General features: G+C 41.3%; 1 protein-coding gene across 1 annotated transcript in view; it reads left to right on the forward strand.

Moving 5' to 3' along the window:
• The first annotated feature begins 898 nt into the window (after positions 1-898).
• The window catches only part of edar (ectodysplasin A receptor), a 41,122-nt gene continuing 25,617 nt past the window's right edge, over positions 899-16,403 (forward strand). Inside the window, exon 1 of the mRNA XM_073473816.1 lies at positions 899-1,040. The gene's annotated coding sequence lies outside the window, so the exon portion shown is untranslated. The remainder of the gene's footprint in view (positions 1,041-16,403) is intronic.

Below are 16,403 nucleotides of genomic sequence, written 5' to 3' on the forward strand. Positions count from 1 at the left end.
GTTTGTACTTATACTTATATCAGTACTTAATCTTGTGATCAAGACATAGGCCTACTTAAGAAGAGTATACGTAAGTATTTTTGCCTTATACAGACAGTTTCTAGCCCTAAAGACTGTATTCATACTGTAGGTTTGATGGTTTCTGATCTGAGCTGGGATGTCGAGTTTAGTTTTCACTGTTACGTTCCTATATTTTGGCATCTAATACATAGATCTATTTGTTTGAAAAGTTTGGTTTATACGTTCTTAATCCTGAGGATGTTGTGAAATTTTTATAGGTGTAGTTAACTGGCACTAAAGAGTCGACTTCTACTTTAAAGGTGCACTATGTAGTTTTAATCAGAAGAGAAAGGTCTTCATTGAAACTAAATAAACAAACTCTCTTGGTTTTCATAACTGTACAAACTGAAAGCACAACACAATTTCATACTGTTTTGCTTATATGTGGCGGACCCTGCCACCTTTCTAGCTTCAAACAGTGTTCTGGGGACCTAAACAGCTTGTTTACTGAAAAATAAATATTTCTGAGTTAGGGTTAGGGTAAAAAACTACATAGTGCCCCTTTAAAGAACAATGAAAGGTATATTTCAAGTATAACACCTAAATAGTTTCCAGTGTACCAGTGAATGCAACCTGCCACTGATTTGTGTTCATGTTAGTGGTGATCACTGAACTAGAGTCTGCTGCCACTGCACCTCCGTGCCCACTAGATGGCGCAGTTGAGTCGTAGCCTGCAGCGTGTTAATTGCCCCCGCCGTGCGGAGGAGAGTCTACCTGAGCCACGTTAATCTGTCTTCTCATTCAGGGCGGAGAAAAGCCTGACACTTTTTTCCTCATCAAGGAGGAGCCTGAAGACACACCGACATGCTCCAAAGTGGAGGCTGAGGCACAACTCAAACCGTGTGGAGTAAAAAGTCGTCAGACAGTACACCTCGGCGATGCTTATCCGACACCACGCCACAGATTGATCACCGATCAGCAGGAGCGACCAGCCGCCAGCAGGACCCGCAGTGCAGCGCGCCCCCCTCTCTGAGCTCCAGGTAAGACTGTGTGTCTGAGCAGCTCCGCTCTCAGGAATGCGCGGACGGATTGCTGCAAGACTTCGGGGGAAATTCCTGAGCAACACTTATTGTGGCAAACAAACGTGGTTTTATGTCATTTTTTTGCTTCTAAGAAACAAAAGCAGCAGTTGTTAGTCTTTCTGAAACAGGACTTGGAGACTTTAAGGCAGACCCACTGCAGATGCATGTCTTAGAAGAACAATCAAAGCATCTGTTTAAGGTTATATTTGCGGTTTTGGGTTCAAATATGCTGTTTAGGTGACATCTCATTTCACTGACTGACCACTGTGTGACATCTCGGGCAACACAATGCAGATGTTTGTTTTCAAGTGCACGAGATTGGAGGAATATATCTCCCAAGATGATTGTTTGTCTACCCACATTAAATACACTTTTGAGCACAGTGTGCATGTTACAAGCAAAACCTCAAATACATTCTGAAGTATGTAAAGGTACGTGTTGGTGCAAAGGTTGTAGCCCAAGGTGGAAGACAGATGTGATTGCTTCTCACATCACTTGCTTCACAGTTTAGGCCTGAATTGCTTCTTGACAGGGCTCTCAAACAACACAGATTCACTTCTCGTGAAACCACGCTGTAGCAACAGGGTTCAGATAATTAAATTCTTCGTCATAAATCATTTTAATGCTGCAAAATAAGCCGTATCTCTCCTACAGTGTTGGGGATGTGCCTCTCAGACTGTGTTTTTAGCCGTTTGTTTGAGAGACTGTGCGTTTATGACCTCGCACACCTTTCTCCCGTCTGCATAATTGTTTTTTTTGGTGCCGCCTGACTGTCCCGGGCCCCGGGGCCCCCGGGGGAAGTCCTGCCCGCAGACAGGCAGCCCGGCCCGGCTGGGGACATGCCGGGTCCTGCCGGGCCTCTGAAGTCTGCTGGCTGGCTTTGAACTATAGCTGCTGGAGGTGGAAATCAATCCGTCTCTATCTCCCCCCCCCCCTCTCCCTTTTACTCTTTCCCTCTTTCTATCTCTCTATCTTCCTTCCCTCTCTCCCCCCTGCAGCCCCCAGCACAGCGCGTCTCCTCTGCCATCGAATCTTTTAATGTTCCCAGGTAGAAAGGCAAAGGAGACACAGAGAAGAAACAGGGGAGGGAGTGTAAGTCATCTTCAAAAGGAGTTCTTGAGGATTAAAGGGATGAAGGCAAAAAAACTAACAAAGCCAGCGCCTGTAGTCATGATCATCCTATACTAGACTCAAGTGAATAGACAATTTGTGTACTTACTCATCGCTCTGACGCTTAATGCTCCTCGGTACTCGAATTCACACAATGACCCTATTTATTTTATGAGTGATATCATAGAAAGAAAAAAGGATTGTTGTGTGTGTGTTTTTTTTTTTCTTGGGAAAGTTATTGTTGAGATTTATGCCGCAGCTGATTCCAATCCACAAAGCATATCCATTTCCCCAAATCCGAATTTATAGAGCTCAGGAGGCCTGTTAGGGCTGAACGTTGCATAATGCTTCACACATCTAAGACTATATTGTACCAAACACATAAGAAGGAGTTTACATATGGAAGTGAAGTTATTCAGCTTATTAGGTTTCTACATTTAATTTATGACACAGCGGTTTGTGGAGGCTTTTATCCAAACTCCAGCCCCGTCTACAGTGACGACAGTAATCCTTTACGTTTTGTATAATGTATAGGATTGTAGTAATCGTCTTTAAGAATGTAAGATTTTGAGATTTATAGGGTTATAAACCAGTCCAATGAAGATAAATCCAAAAGGAAATCCAATTTTAGTGTCAACTTCATCCCTACAGGGATATTGACATTTATTGTAAGGGTTTTTATTACATCTGGAAAAAGTACAAATGACTTCACTGGAGTACGTCTTCCTCAGTAGTTCTTAAATCAGACTCAATATAAAAGTAATAAAACAAAAACAGCTCACAAAACAGGCATTGTTGTTTTTAATGGAAAACAAATTGTTGCATTAAAATACAAAAAGCGACTATTGTTGTAGTTTTTGTAGCGATGCAGAAATAGACATGAAGTATTGATAATCTATTCGTAGTTAAGTATCTTTAAAGGAGCCCTGTGGAGGTTTCTTGTGAACAAGGTTTGTGTTTACGTTCAGCATTTCTTCCTGAAACACGTCACGTTAAACTTTGACATCTAACTGACGTGTTGAATGCATTCCTGTCAAAGGAAAATTAGTCTGAAAAGTTTGAAACCCACATTGTTTACATCCGTTTTTACTTCCTGGTGGTCTTCACCTTCCCTGCCTTTGTTGGTATATTGATTTGTTTGTTAGTGCTTTCTGACTACCTGTAGATTAGTGGCAGACATGTATATACAGCCATCTGCATGCATGTGCATCCTCAAGCATTAAAACAAAACCCACGCCTAAAAACATTGCTCAAAAACTCAACAGGGTGACTTTAAGTCTACTTTTAGATTACAAAAAGCACTGGGCAAGAAGCGTTAATGTGTTTTTATTTTGTAAGGTTTATCAGTGAGATCTTACCTTTGTATCTGTATGCTGAGAACCTGCATGTTCCCAACACTGGTAGGTCATACAAACCAATGCATACTGTTCTTTAAAGAGCAAACAAAAGTCTTCTTCAGATAATATCCTACCTTACTGTGTCCTAAATAACTTGCCTGCGTCACTAATAATTGCTGCACGACTCAGAGTCACCAGGACAGACAACTTTGAATAAGTCGGTGGATCTTCGGGACACCCTGAGGGGCTTCCAGGAAGTCTTCAGCAAAATGTGAGGTAGCTGCATTTCATTATATTTTAATTTACATGCTCTAATCTCCAGCAAGGCAACATAAAAAGAAAAAAAAATCCGTTTTTAATCTTAGGTTTCACTCTCACCGCTATTATTTCCCCACGAGCAGTGCAGACGGTTTAAGAAACCAATACTAAATCAGCGGTTGAAGCCTCTCCATGGAGCCCCAAGGGGCACGTTTTAATCAAATTGAGGTTTGTGGTCTAGTTTGTGTCGACTTAAGAGTCCTCCTAATGGGAACCTACTTCAGTTAGTCATCTATTTTTATCTATTTTGTGGAAAAGCAGAAATACAAAGCGAGGTATTTAACAAAAGCTATTTGATATAATACACAAAATTATTAGTTATTAAGACAAAGCTAAAACAGATTGTTGTGTGGGAGTGGGTGCTTTAAAGTAGCAGCTTTTGCACGCCATGGCAGGTTTTAATCTCACGATGTGGTGTGTTTTGAGACAGTTGGTAGGTGGGAAGTCGGTGAGGGATCGTGTTGTTGGGCACCTGTACAGTTGGCTGCTGAATCTGTTGTGATGGTGCGGTCCGAACTCCTCATGTTAGCAGAAAATGCGCTTTACTAGAAGAAGTCAAAGATGCTTCTGTTGGTTTTGTAACTTTCAACCCACTAAGTAACGTACTTAAATTCTTAAAGTCGTCATTTTTTCAAAGCGCTGTGAGGATGAAGTTTCCTTCAACCTCACAGCCACATCCATTCATCAAGCCAAGCTGCAGCTCAGACTAGAATTAGCCCAACCCAGTCACCAGGATAAAACGTTGGCAGGTAATGTTTCTGTAAACTACTGATACATTCATATGTGTCACAGGCCCGTGTACCATATCTGTCCATATGACATGTTTGTGGCATGACTTTCGTATGGAGACGTGGAGGGTCTGGTGTTGGAGTTACAGGCGAGAATGCTGCCAAGCCAGCGATCGCAGCTCAAGACTGCGTTTCCACATTTGTAAATGTGAAACCACTGGATATTTTTAGGAAAACCTCAGGACAATTTCCAGCTGTGTTTGTGCCGACCAAAGCAGCAATTTTAAGCCAAAGACATGATCTTTTCCTAACCCTAACCAAGTGTTGTCTGTACCTAAACCCAACCGAACCGTAAGCATAGCGTTGTTTTAATATATCTGTGACATGCAGAAACGTGCGTTGCCAACATTTATTGTATTTTTCTGGCGATTGGGTTATCCACCCGCTAGAAACACTCTGAGAAGGCGCAGATTTCTTCTAAGAATACTCCACAGTAGGTGAAATGCTGACAACAAGCAGAAATGAACAATGCTGATACAACACTGAGTTATTTTTACTGAAAACAACTATTTTAACACTAACTGTCTTTGAGTAAGGTTATTTGACAGTGTAGAAACTTGGGGTTGGCAGTACCACGGAGTTTGGTTCAATTCGATACCAAGTAATACCTAAGATCACCAACATTAGGGGTCGACCGATGCGGCTTTTTCAGGGCTGATACTGATACAGATTATTAGAAATCAAGGAGACCGATAATCAATATTTGGAACTACTATTCATTCATGAGTTTCTTTACTTCTTTACTTGTTTCCTTCTACCTTCCTCTCATTACATTTATTTCATACATTTAATTACTACTTACCCTGCAGATTCAGATTATTCAGTGTTTGTAGGCTATTAATTGTGACGTGTTACCGAACAGATAGTGTTGTGGGCGGGACATTGTGTGAGAGGAAGTTGCATCAGAGCCAAAGTAGCAAATTTTTAATTAGTTTATTTTATCGGCAATCTGACGGAAAAGTCACCGATATCAATAATCGGAAAATGCTGAATATCAGCCCTGATAGTCAGCCAGGGTGATGATCCGTCCACCCCTCAGCGATATCGATTTTTCTAGTGTCAAAAGCAGTTAATGTCCTATCATGTAATGTATCATTACTACTATTATACTTCTGAATATCTCACCACCAAATAATTCCCTAACACGAGGCATTTCTTTTCACTATTCTCTGTTAAATACTTAAATACATGCCGAGTTAAAACACAAGACAGTTTTTAATGGTGAAAGAAGAAATGCAGAGTTGCAGATATTGCAGAATATTACCTTGCCAAACATTTTTTTGGTATCAATTCGTGTTGACGCTTGTATCAACACTTAAAAACAAGGGAAACAGGAAACACCACAAGAGGTTCCCTTTTCCCAAAACACGTGTAACTTTTTTGTATCCCAGATGATGGTTTCTTCTGCGATCCCTTTATTGTAGGTTATTTAGAAGGGAAACAGTAATGTGTAGAGATGATGGCTGGTTGCAGATTAGGCTTCCCACCTACAGCCGCTGCAAAACAAACAGAGACAGAGACAGGGAGAGAGATGTTCTGCCCCAGCGGAGCTAAAGAAGGGAACAAGGGATCAGGGAGAGGAGACGATGAAAGACAGATCACCGGCAGGCACAGAATCAAAGAGTTTACAGACTGACTGGAGCTGGGATAGGTGTGTGTGTTATGAGTGTGTGTGTGTGTGTGTGTGTGTGTGTGTGTGTGTGTGTGTGTGTGTGTGTGTGTGTGTGTGTGCACTTGTGACTTCTTTTCATGTGCTCTAAGAGTTTGTTTTTCCTGCGCACCGAGTGGGAAGCTGACAGTAAGTCTGTAATTAAAGCAATCAAAAGATGAAGAGAGATGAAGAGACGTCGCACACACACGTGCACACGCAGAAACACACATTTCATGTTGTGCTCTGGTCATGTATGTAATTTTTTTTTCTGCTTCATGGAAGATCTGCACATTATTTAAGGAATTAAGTCTTTCCATGAGGCCTTCTCTGGAAAACATTTGAGACACCAGCTCTTTGTGCGTCCCACTTCCAGTAGTTTTCTCGTCTGATTTGTTGGTGGAAATTCAAGTTGCTGCAAAGCAATGTTTTGACACTCCTGTGAAAACAAAGTTCACACTGATAAACCACGACACTGCAGTTGGACGGGATCGGGGTAAATAGATTTTTTAAGTCAGCAGCAGACGAGAGCCAGCTGTTGTCTGAGGTTTGCGTCTGTCTCCGAAGCTGGAAATCACTTTAATCATGGGTTTATTTTCACATCAAACTCAGACGGTCATCATGTTGCAAATTAGACTTATCTGTGTATGGCTCATTTAGTTTGTGATATCTGAGCCTTGATGGATACTTTGTTCAGTGAGTTTGACTTCCTTAAGCGCTGATAAAGACTTGGAGAACGAGAAGGAACATCTGCAAATATGAAGAAATGTGAGCACGCTGGTTAATTGCAGCTATAGTGCTTTTTCCCCAATCAGTGCGTTCTGTTTAGAGAAGTTTTGAGACACACTCATGGTCTGATTCACCTGAATGTGAAAGCGGTTGGTCTACTTGACTGACAGCGCTGCTGCCACCCCTCTATTTACCCTCAGACTGCACCCAAATCATCGAAAGGAGACAAAATGCCAGCAGCACATTCCTCCGTCATAATTCACCCACCAAAAAAAAAAGACAGACAGGGGCACTTAAAAGTGGATTGACAGTGGAATGACCAAATTCTTGAACACACACTTGGAAGCATTATTGAAATTCAGAGCAGAAAATGTAGAAATAGTTGAGCTGATGTGTGTTTTGATGCCTTTTCGGGTGGATTATTAGAAGCACAGGTGTGATACAGCTGCAGAATGGTTAATAACATGGCTCAGATTTCTTTTCATGATTATAAGATGAATTTCTCTGATTATATCCACGAGTTAGTAACAATCACAGCTGCATTTGTTAAAAGTGTAAAAACCTGACATGAAACATAACAAAGTACACTGAACGAGAGGCACAATCATCCAGTGTAAAGATAAAAACACGATGTCTTGTCAGAGTGAGTTTTTCACCAGAGCTGGTGGAGGTTTAAATGACAGACTGCAGGAACTTGATAGCGGGGAAGTCCACACTGTTACTGGTTCATGTTTAAAGTTTTATCACCTGTGAGAGCTCATATTCAGATCATAAATATTAAACTTTAATAACATCAAACACAACCACCAGAATTAATGTTGGTGATATGTTGAACATTTTCAAACTTTCACCTCACGATTACCTTGGCCAAAATAATTCCCGATACTGGAACGTACATACACTTGACCTTACATTTGTTTAATGGCATCACTGCGTAAATAAAGGATAAATAAAGGATAGGCACCTTGTCTTCCTGTCGTTCTTAAGTTTTGAATCCAGACTTAATTGATCCCTCACCGGGTAAATTCACTAAAATTCACACACCTAAAGTCATGGTGGTGTGTCTTCCCCTTCAGATGTAGGACTGCAGGTTATTGAACCAGCTGGCTTTGAGAGGAAATTCATGATTATCCCATTAATGGAAGTTCACCACGATCAACTTATCATCATCCTTGGTTGTGATCTTATGGTCAGGTTAGGTTTAGGCATAAAAAACACTTGGTAAGGGTTAGGAAATCATGTTTTGGCGATTCTGTCACTTCAGACTATCCAGTTTTGTTGCCACTAACATAGCTGGAAGTTGTCCCGATGTCTAGCCAGTGGTTTCATGCTTACTGTTGTTTAAACGCTGCCATCTTGATTAGCTTTCACGCCACCACCTCTTCTTGTGTCAGAAGCTCGATGATTATGAGTGCAATATACTTGCTGCTTGGTTGTCTGGAAGGATGTGGGGTGCTGTGTGTCAGAGTGGGAAGCATGTGTTTGAGATCCTGCTTGAATTTGGCAGGTTGAGAACTTGGATCTGTAAAAGGATCAAATAATCAGCTTTTTAAGGGACAGAAGGCATCATTGATTAACTCTGGTATTTGTTTATGGCCTGGAAGAAAAGGGATTATGTGTTGAAGTGTGTGAGTATGTTTCTTGCCAAAGTGATATGAGACTGTTCGTGATCAAAGCCATCAAATATTGTCAGGATCATCAGCCACCAGCAGCTTCAGCCAAACAATATTAGTATAAGCACAGAGGTTGCTTGAAAGAAAAAAATGAGTAAGAGAAAAAAGAGAAAGCTTTCAATGGAAAACAGATTTTCCTTTTATACGACAGAGATCCCTGGAACCACACGCTGCTAATTTAATTGTCTTCAGAAATTAAGTGCTGTGGAAGCGCCCACAAACCGTCCTCTAACCACTTTCTTCATCTCCTTCATTGATTTGCTCGTTGGCCTAGTTCCCTCGCCACTGATTGGCCCATTACTTAATCGGGCAGGAAGTCATTATCAACTGGTGTAATGAATATCCTTTACAGGGTTAAACACAGATGGTGAAAAGCCGTTTCCCACACGATCCGTCGATAACGACATTCAGAAAGACACAGGACAGTGCAGAGGAAGAGACTTATTTGGGATACCTCTTAATATAATTAATTAGCTGAATGTTAAGCCGAAGAGACAGAAAGAGCAAAGTTTAACAATGTTACCAGTGTGGTATCTGTTACATGTTCCAGTAAAAGTTAACAGCAACAAAGTGTCAAAGTTGGCGTCGGTAAAGTCTGTTTGAGGTTTGCTTCTGGTTTGTTGCATTACATTTGAGTCCCAGAGCTGAGGAGCAGATTTTCCAAAATCCAAACAAAGACGCTGTCCTTAAAATTGAGCTTCCACATACATGAAGAAGTAGGCTAATGTCTGTTTTGGGGATTTGACACCTAGTGGCTCATTCACATGTCGGCCACTTTGAAAACACATACAAAAGATCTAAGAAACTGGATTTATCCCAAGCGTCAGCTCACTTTCAGACAGCTGTTTTTTTGTTTTTTTTATCTGGAACCGGCTGGGTTTACAGTAACTGGGTTGCTGGATTCATCTTCAAGGCTCGGTTGAGCGTTTCATTGAACTTGTTGCATGCTGCTGTATTGGCGACTACCAGGTTGGAAGCACTGGGATATCTTTAATCTTCCAATTATTAAACTGCAAGCCCTCTTGAGGCCAAAGGCAGAGTTAGCAATGATAAAGACCGCAGCGGGAAAAGGGGAGATATTGACCCACCATAGACTGATCATGCAGTAAGAATCTCCTGCTTATTAATGTCCAGAGCATATTTGTCAGTATGACTGAAGACAAGCCTGTCTCACATGAGAAACAGCTGATGATCTTTACTGTTCTGAGCACAGACTGTACAAAATATGGACGGAGCTCTTCAGGTCTGAAAAGTGAAGCCAATGCAGAAGTGCCTTATAGCTGTATTCTTTTTAATGGCCAGCTGGGGGCGACTCCACTGGTTGCAAAAACAAGTCAGATTGTATGCAAAGCTTATGAGAAAATGACCCTACCTATTGACCATAAAGCAGGGTATGCTTTAGGGTGTGGCTGTGTTCCCAGCTCCCCAGCTCCAGTCTTTTGTCCAAATATGGTCACTTCTGGCTCCAAAAAAGCACGATGGCGACGGCCATAATGCTTGATGTAAAACTTGAGGCTTCAGAACAGGAGCCCACAAACCAATGGGTGACGTCGAGGTGGGTTTTGTCAACCAAGACCCTGTCGCTTGATCGGTGGACTTGAACGCACTGTTTATAGAAATTAACAAACAATTTGCTGACACATTAACGTCTAAAGCATTACTTTAGAGAATACAAACACAAGGATGTAGTTATGGGGCGATGCCAGATCCGACTGCCAAAAAAAAAAGAGGGTAGAGAGGTAACAGGGGTTCCTGTCTCCTCAGTGTGTGTGTTGGTAGAAGCTGATCTATGGGAATTTCCGTTTGCCGACCCCTCCCTTCACCTACAGGGTATAAAGCATCCATATAATGACTTTTAGCTCAGTCTATCACATTTGGCTGTCACATTTAGCTGCAGTCCATATCAGTGCAGACTTAACCCTGCTTTGAAGTTTTCTGCTGGATTCTTAATGATATTAAGGCATTATACTTGTCACTGTGGGCCAGGGAGCTTTGATGAGAGATGTCTTCTTTTAGGGCTCATTGAATCCCATTGTATGAATTTTTGAGGTCAGTGGGTTTGTTATTGTGCATTTTTAAATGAAGCAGAGTAAATTGTCTTGCCATAGTTATGTGGAATTTCATATTGTATTTCCTCTGCTGACAAAAGAAAAGCAATCAAATGAAACCAAATGAGAAACAGAGCTGAAGACAGAGCTAATGAAGGGAGGCAGGGAGGGATGGAGGTTGTTGACAAGTTATTAAGCCGAGAAGACATTGCAAAATAATTTTAAAAAACTTTATTCGTCCAGAAAAATGGCAGCCGAAATTCACACGCTCGTACTGGGAGCTGCCCAATGTGATCGCTGCGTCGTACTGGTGCCACAGGGAACTGCACAGGCTCTACCTGTTAATGACACAGGTAAAGACAGAAGGGTTATTTATCAGAGATTATGTGGTCGTTAGAAGATTTATACCCTCGGGGGGCAAAAGACTTGGGCTGACTTTCATCTCAGACCTGCCCCGACAGAGAGCGAGCGAGGGCTGGAGACACCGAGAGAGGCGAGAAAGAGGTAGAACAGAGTGTCAGGAGACACACAGTCTTCAAACATGGAGGTGTGTATGTGTGTGTATGTGTGTGTGTGTATATGTGTGTGTGCACGTGTGTGTGCATCACTTTAACCCCATAATGAGTAGCCTTGAGGGGGTCCACAACCATTTGGCAGTTCTTCATTTCCTGATTTGAAAAAAAGTGCTATCTACCCTTTCATCTCTTCAGCAGCAACACACAAGTCTGCACGTACACACACACATGCATACACCCACGCACACAAACACAGACACACACACACCAGTTGTGGTCTTACCACAAGGACTTGTGCAATTAAGCCTATTTTGCCCTCAGAAGCTAACTCTGCACGTATTTATCGGTCATATATCTATGTGTTAATGTGTGTGTGCGTGTGTCTTTGTACGTGTGTCTTTGTGCGTGTGTGTGTTTGTGTAAGCTGTAATTAAGTGAGATCAAACCCCTCGGGGGTCGGGGAATTAGCCATCATTGAAGATCAGAAGGTTTTTCAGTCAAGTCTGCGACAAGGAAGAGTGAAATCAGAGGTTTGGAGCCAGACAGACAGATTGTGACCTGAGATAGCAGATGTAATGGCAGCTCCTTCCTCTCTCTCTCTCTCTCCGGCACACACACACACACGTCTTTGATGCTTCCGACAGCTTCAGGTGGATTTAAAGTTCAGCTGTAAATGTGTTGAATTGATTTTTCCTGACCTCGGGGCACATCAGTCAAAACAACAACATTCTTTCATGTCAGAACGAACAGTGTCAGTGTTTGTGTTTTCTTCAGTGCCACTCCTGTGGTGAAGGTATGGTCAGGTGTAGGCAGCTGGAGCTGTTTGATTAAAGGTTACGGAGTGATTGCCTTCATGGTTAATGGAAACCCGTGCTGTCTGTCGTTAGATAGAGGTCAGACTCTAAAACCGCATTTCCATGAACGCGTCTAGTTGGAAATGTCACTTATTTCTTGATTATGTACTTTAAGTACAAAAGGACTCATCCTCACTACAAAAGGTAACTATGGAAAAATATGAGCCGGTTTAAACACTTTTCTAGAGCTGCTGCTATCCACTGATTGTTGATGAGTTTCTTGATTTGTTTTTTGTTTTGTTTGGTCTATAAAATGTCATAAGATGGTGAAAAATGTCCATCAGTGTTCAGTAAGATCACATAATCAAATGTTTTGTTTCATCCACAACCCAGAAATATCCAGCTTACAGTCATAGAGAAGTAAACAAACAACAAACTGTTGGAATCAGACAATTTTGACTGTTTTTCTATGCAAAAATACGCAACTGATTATAATAAATTATCAAAAAAGTTGGCGATTGATTTAACATAGAACTTATCTAATAATCTAATAATCATTGCAGCTTTACTCTATTCTGTGCAGTGTTCCACATTGTTATTGCAGGTTTTATATCCAGGATTCAAACCGGGATTGGATATTTTTAATATACCCTGACAGAATTATTATTTTATTTATTTGTATTATTATTTCTCATTTTCTGTTTATTTTTTAAAAATGTTTTATTTGCACATACAGAACACTGTATAAAATCAAGATAAGGAGAAGACAAGACAAGTATGTGTCAGGAGATTGGAAGACATCAGGCATGCAAAGAACAGACCTCCCCTCCCTCACAGAACAAAACATTAATAAAAATTTATATCACATAAATTGGTAAAATGCAACAAGAATCTAACAAAATAAGCAGAAAACGAACCAATCAGTAGATGATGATCCAATAAAAACAGAAATACATTAAATATCAATACGAGGAAAAAGGAAGATACACGTTCAGTAAATAATTAGACATGATACATTAAATGTGATGACAATTTTCTTTTAAAAATGACCTTTATTCCTGTTTACAATCATTTAAATATTGTGTTCAGAAATTAAATTAAAATGTATTATCGGTGCACCTAAATGAAAAAGTTGGGCACACTAGTGTCAAAAGTGAGTCTGGAGCCCTGTGAAAGTGTAGTTTTGTTCCTCTTTCAGGAAAAGTATCTAACATTTTCCCACTGTTTTAATCAAAAAGACTGTTTTAATAAAAAAAGGCAGCAAGTTAGATCTTCAAGGTTTCCTGTCTCTTCCCTCTTAGTTTCCTCTGCTCTCCTGCGGGGGGTCTGGGTGTGTCATGAGCACTGTTTACAGTGTCCCATATAAAACCATAAATCATTCATGAATACGATAATTTTCCACGGCATGTATGCCCTAGATCCAAGAAAAGTGTCTATACACACATTCATACATCCACCTGCACCTTTAGTGTATACAGTAGTAATCAACACTCAAGGATACTCCGTGAGAAATGCACTTAATTACAGTAATTAAAGGTGCGTTTGTGTACGTCGACTCTGCGTGTGTGCGTGCTTTCACACTAACTAGTGTTTGGGCTTGTCGTCTTTACTAATCTAATGTACATAAATATGACTTAAAATCTTATTTAGCTGTGAAAACGAGTGTCGCTGTGGTCGATGGGAAAAAAAGTGGATTCCAGTTCTAATTTCTCACATTCATCATCACAGAACAGTGACTCGTAGCTTTCCATTTGATCCTAATGGCCAGAAAATTTAATTATCCAGTCGCCGAGTCGATCAAAGGATTGCAGCGTTTGATTCTTTGGGCCTTATTGACTCAGATATGGTGGAGTTTGTTGGTTCGAAGTATTAAATGGAGGCGTGTAATTAACTTGTAGATTAAAAGCAAATTATAATTGGAGAGAGTAATTTAACATCCAGCAGCGCCACTTGTTTCTGCGGAAGCCTGCGTGCTTCAGGAAGCCGACGGGAGCAGCGAGCTCTTATCTGTACTGCCACCCTGTCAGAGACCACACACACTCACACACACACACACGCACACACACACATACACACACTCATTTTCATCCTGAAAGCATACCAGCAAAAAAGGAGAGGAAAGCTCAGGAAAATATGATGCGTGGTAAATACTACATAATTGAACGCGTTGCTCTCTCAATGAATTAAACCTAAATTAAGCACGAGAGCTGCGCGTTCTTTGTAAGTCCTTTAAAGAAAACTGTAAAATCAAGTCAAGTCAGCGAGGCAATAAGGCAGCTTCAAGTGAAAAGGGGTTCCTCTGGATTCAGAGCAAAGTGATCGAATTGCCATAAACGCTGCAAATCAGTCAGTTCGCTCCACTTTCTCTCCCTCCGGGGCCAGTGATTTATTTTTTCAGTGTATTTGTTTTCAGTTTGTTTACAAGTCCTTGGCCTTTCGCTGAGTGTGTCTGAGCTCATCGCTCGTCGACTCTCTTCAAACACGGCCCAGGAGTTGAATCTTTACCCTCGCCAACACATATCCTTTCAATTAGGACATTATTTAAACACACACCGACACACACAAATGCTCCATCCGAGACCGATGCAGGACAGTAAATATATAATCGCAGGCCTGATCTTGCAGACACATGTGCAAAAACAATAATAATCAATTACACATTACCACACATGCACATGGACTCCCACGAACACACAAATAATTTATGCCTTACTGAGAGAAATACACACAGGCTTTATGAAGCGTTGCTATCAACAGCATTAAAAGTGCATCCAAGCTGCTGCTGTCATGTCAAGAGTAAAAATACGAGCGAAGCACATTCAGACACATTACTGTCTTACTTTCATGGCTTTTAGACGTTTGCAACCTGTTGGTTTTACTGCCAGCAGTCGTAAAGCCAGCCTTCAGCCGCGAGACAGAGTCTTTAAGCTTGGTTGCTAAAACAAACACACGATCCCCTAATGACTGTTTACCCGGCGTCCACTGTGTGTGTGTCGAAGAGCATCGCAGCAGTGTTTCTAAATTTGTTTTGTGGGACTCCAGCAAAGCAGCGTCAGTTACATCCTCAGGAGGATTTTACAGCGGTTCCACTCACTGAGCCAAGAACGGGATAGACTGCTCGTCTTGGACACAAAGGCTTTAAATCCAACATGTTAAAGGGACAGTTCAACCCCAAAAATCAAAAATACAGATTTGTCCTCTTACCTGTAGTACTCTTTATGCATCTAGATTGTTTTGGTGTGAGTCAGGGACGCAGGAAGTCAGTGACAGTGGGGGTGCTGAAGGGAAATGTATCTGGTCATCATTAACAGTGCAAACCTGAACACCAACACATTATAGGTCAGAGCAGCCACAGCAACTACAGTCAACAACAGTAAGGAGATGAAGAGAGAGAGAGAAAATCCCCAGACTCCCTTATCAACTCATTCAATTATGTGAGTTGTTGAGTATGCAGAAACTTTATAAACTTTGTAAAGCGCGGTTTCTGACAAATTTTTACTTATTCGGGCCTTCTCGTAAATTCGGCATATGTCATAGCCTCGTATTAGGGGGTGCTGCAGCCCCCTCAGCTCCTCTAGTTCCCGTATCCATGGGGTGAGTTGTTCAGGTTTGGGGATATATCCGCTGTAGAGATGTCTGCCCTCTGTTGAATATAATTGAATTATATGGTGCTCAGCTCGAGCTGCTCAAAGCACCAAAAAAAAAAAAATTAAATGGAAAAACTGAACAGAAATGTCTCTTTCCAGAAATCATCACCTATCATCGACTAGAGGCCCGTGCTCATGACAGCACGGGGCGTAAACATTAATGGCATCCCCCTCGACTGAGCTGTAACGTTAGCGTTTTCATACATCTCATTTCCTTCTGCACAGTGATACAAAAAGAGAAAAAAACAACACATTCTGTGGATTATCTTGAGAAACCGGGTCATGATTGCTGGAAAGAGACATCGCTTTTTTAAATGTATTTTGGGCGCAATGAGCACCACAGGTCGAGCGCCATCTTGGCAGCCATCTCTACGCCTGATATCTCCAAAACTTGGTAACTCACGACAAAACAATTCAGATTTTAAAAAAAATGTACCTGAGTAACTGCTAACTGCTGCTAAATGTAGCCCGTGTTATCTAGTTAGCCCAGTTAGCTGAGCAGCTGCTGGGATGGGCCAGGGCTAGCTGGTTAGCATGCTAACTTCACTAGATATCTCTGTAATACGATACATAATGTGAAAGTTGTTATTTCTTCACGTTCTGCTGATAACCTTTAGGTAATTTGTTAATGTTTTTAACTTAAAATCTTACATTTATCACTAATAAGCCCGACTAACAGGATAAGGTTACCATGAAACAGCAGTTGTACGCGCA

Source organism: Pagrus major, chromosome 9 (genome assembly GCF_040436345.1).
Source record: "Pagrus major chromosome 9, Pma_NU_1.0".
Lineage (NCBI taxonomy): Eukaryota > Metazoa > Chordata > Actinopteri > Spariformes > Sparidae > Pagrus > Pagrus major.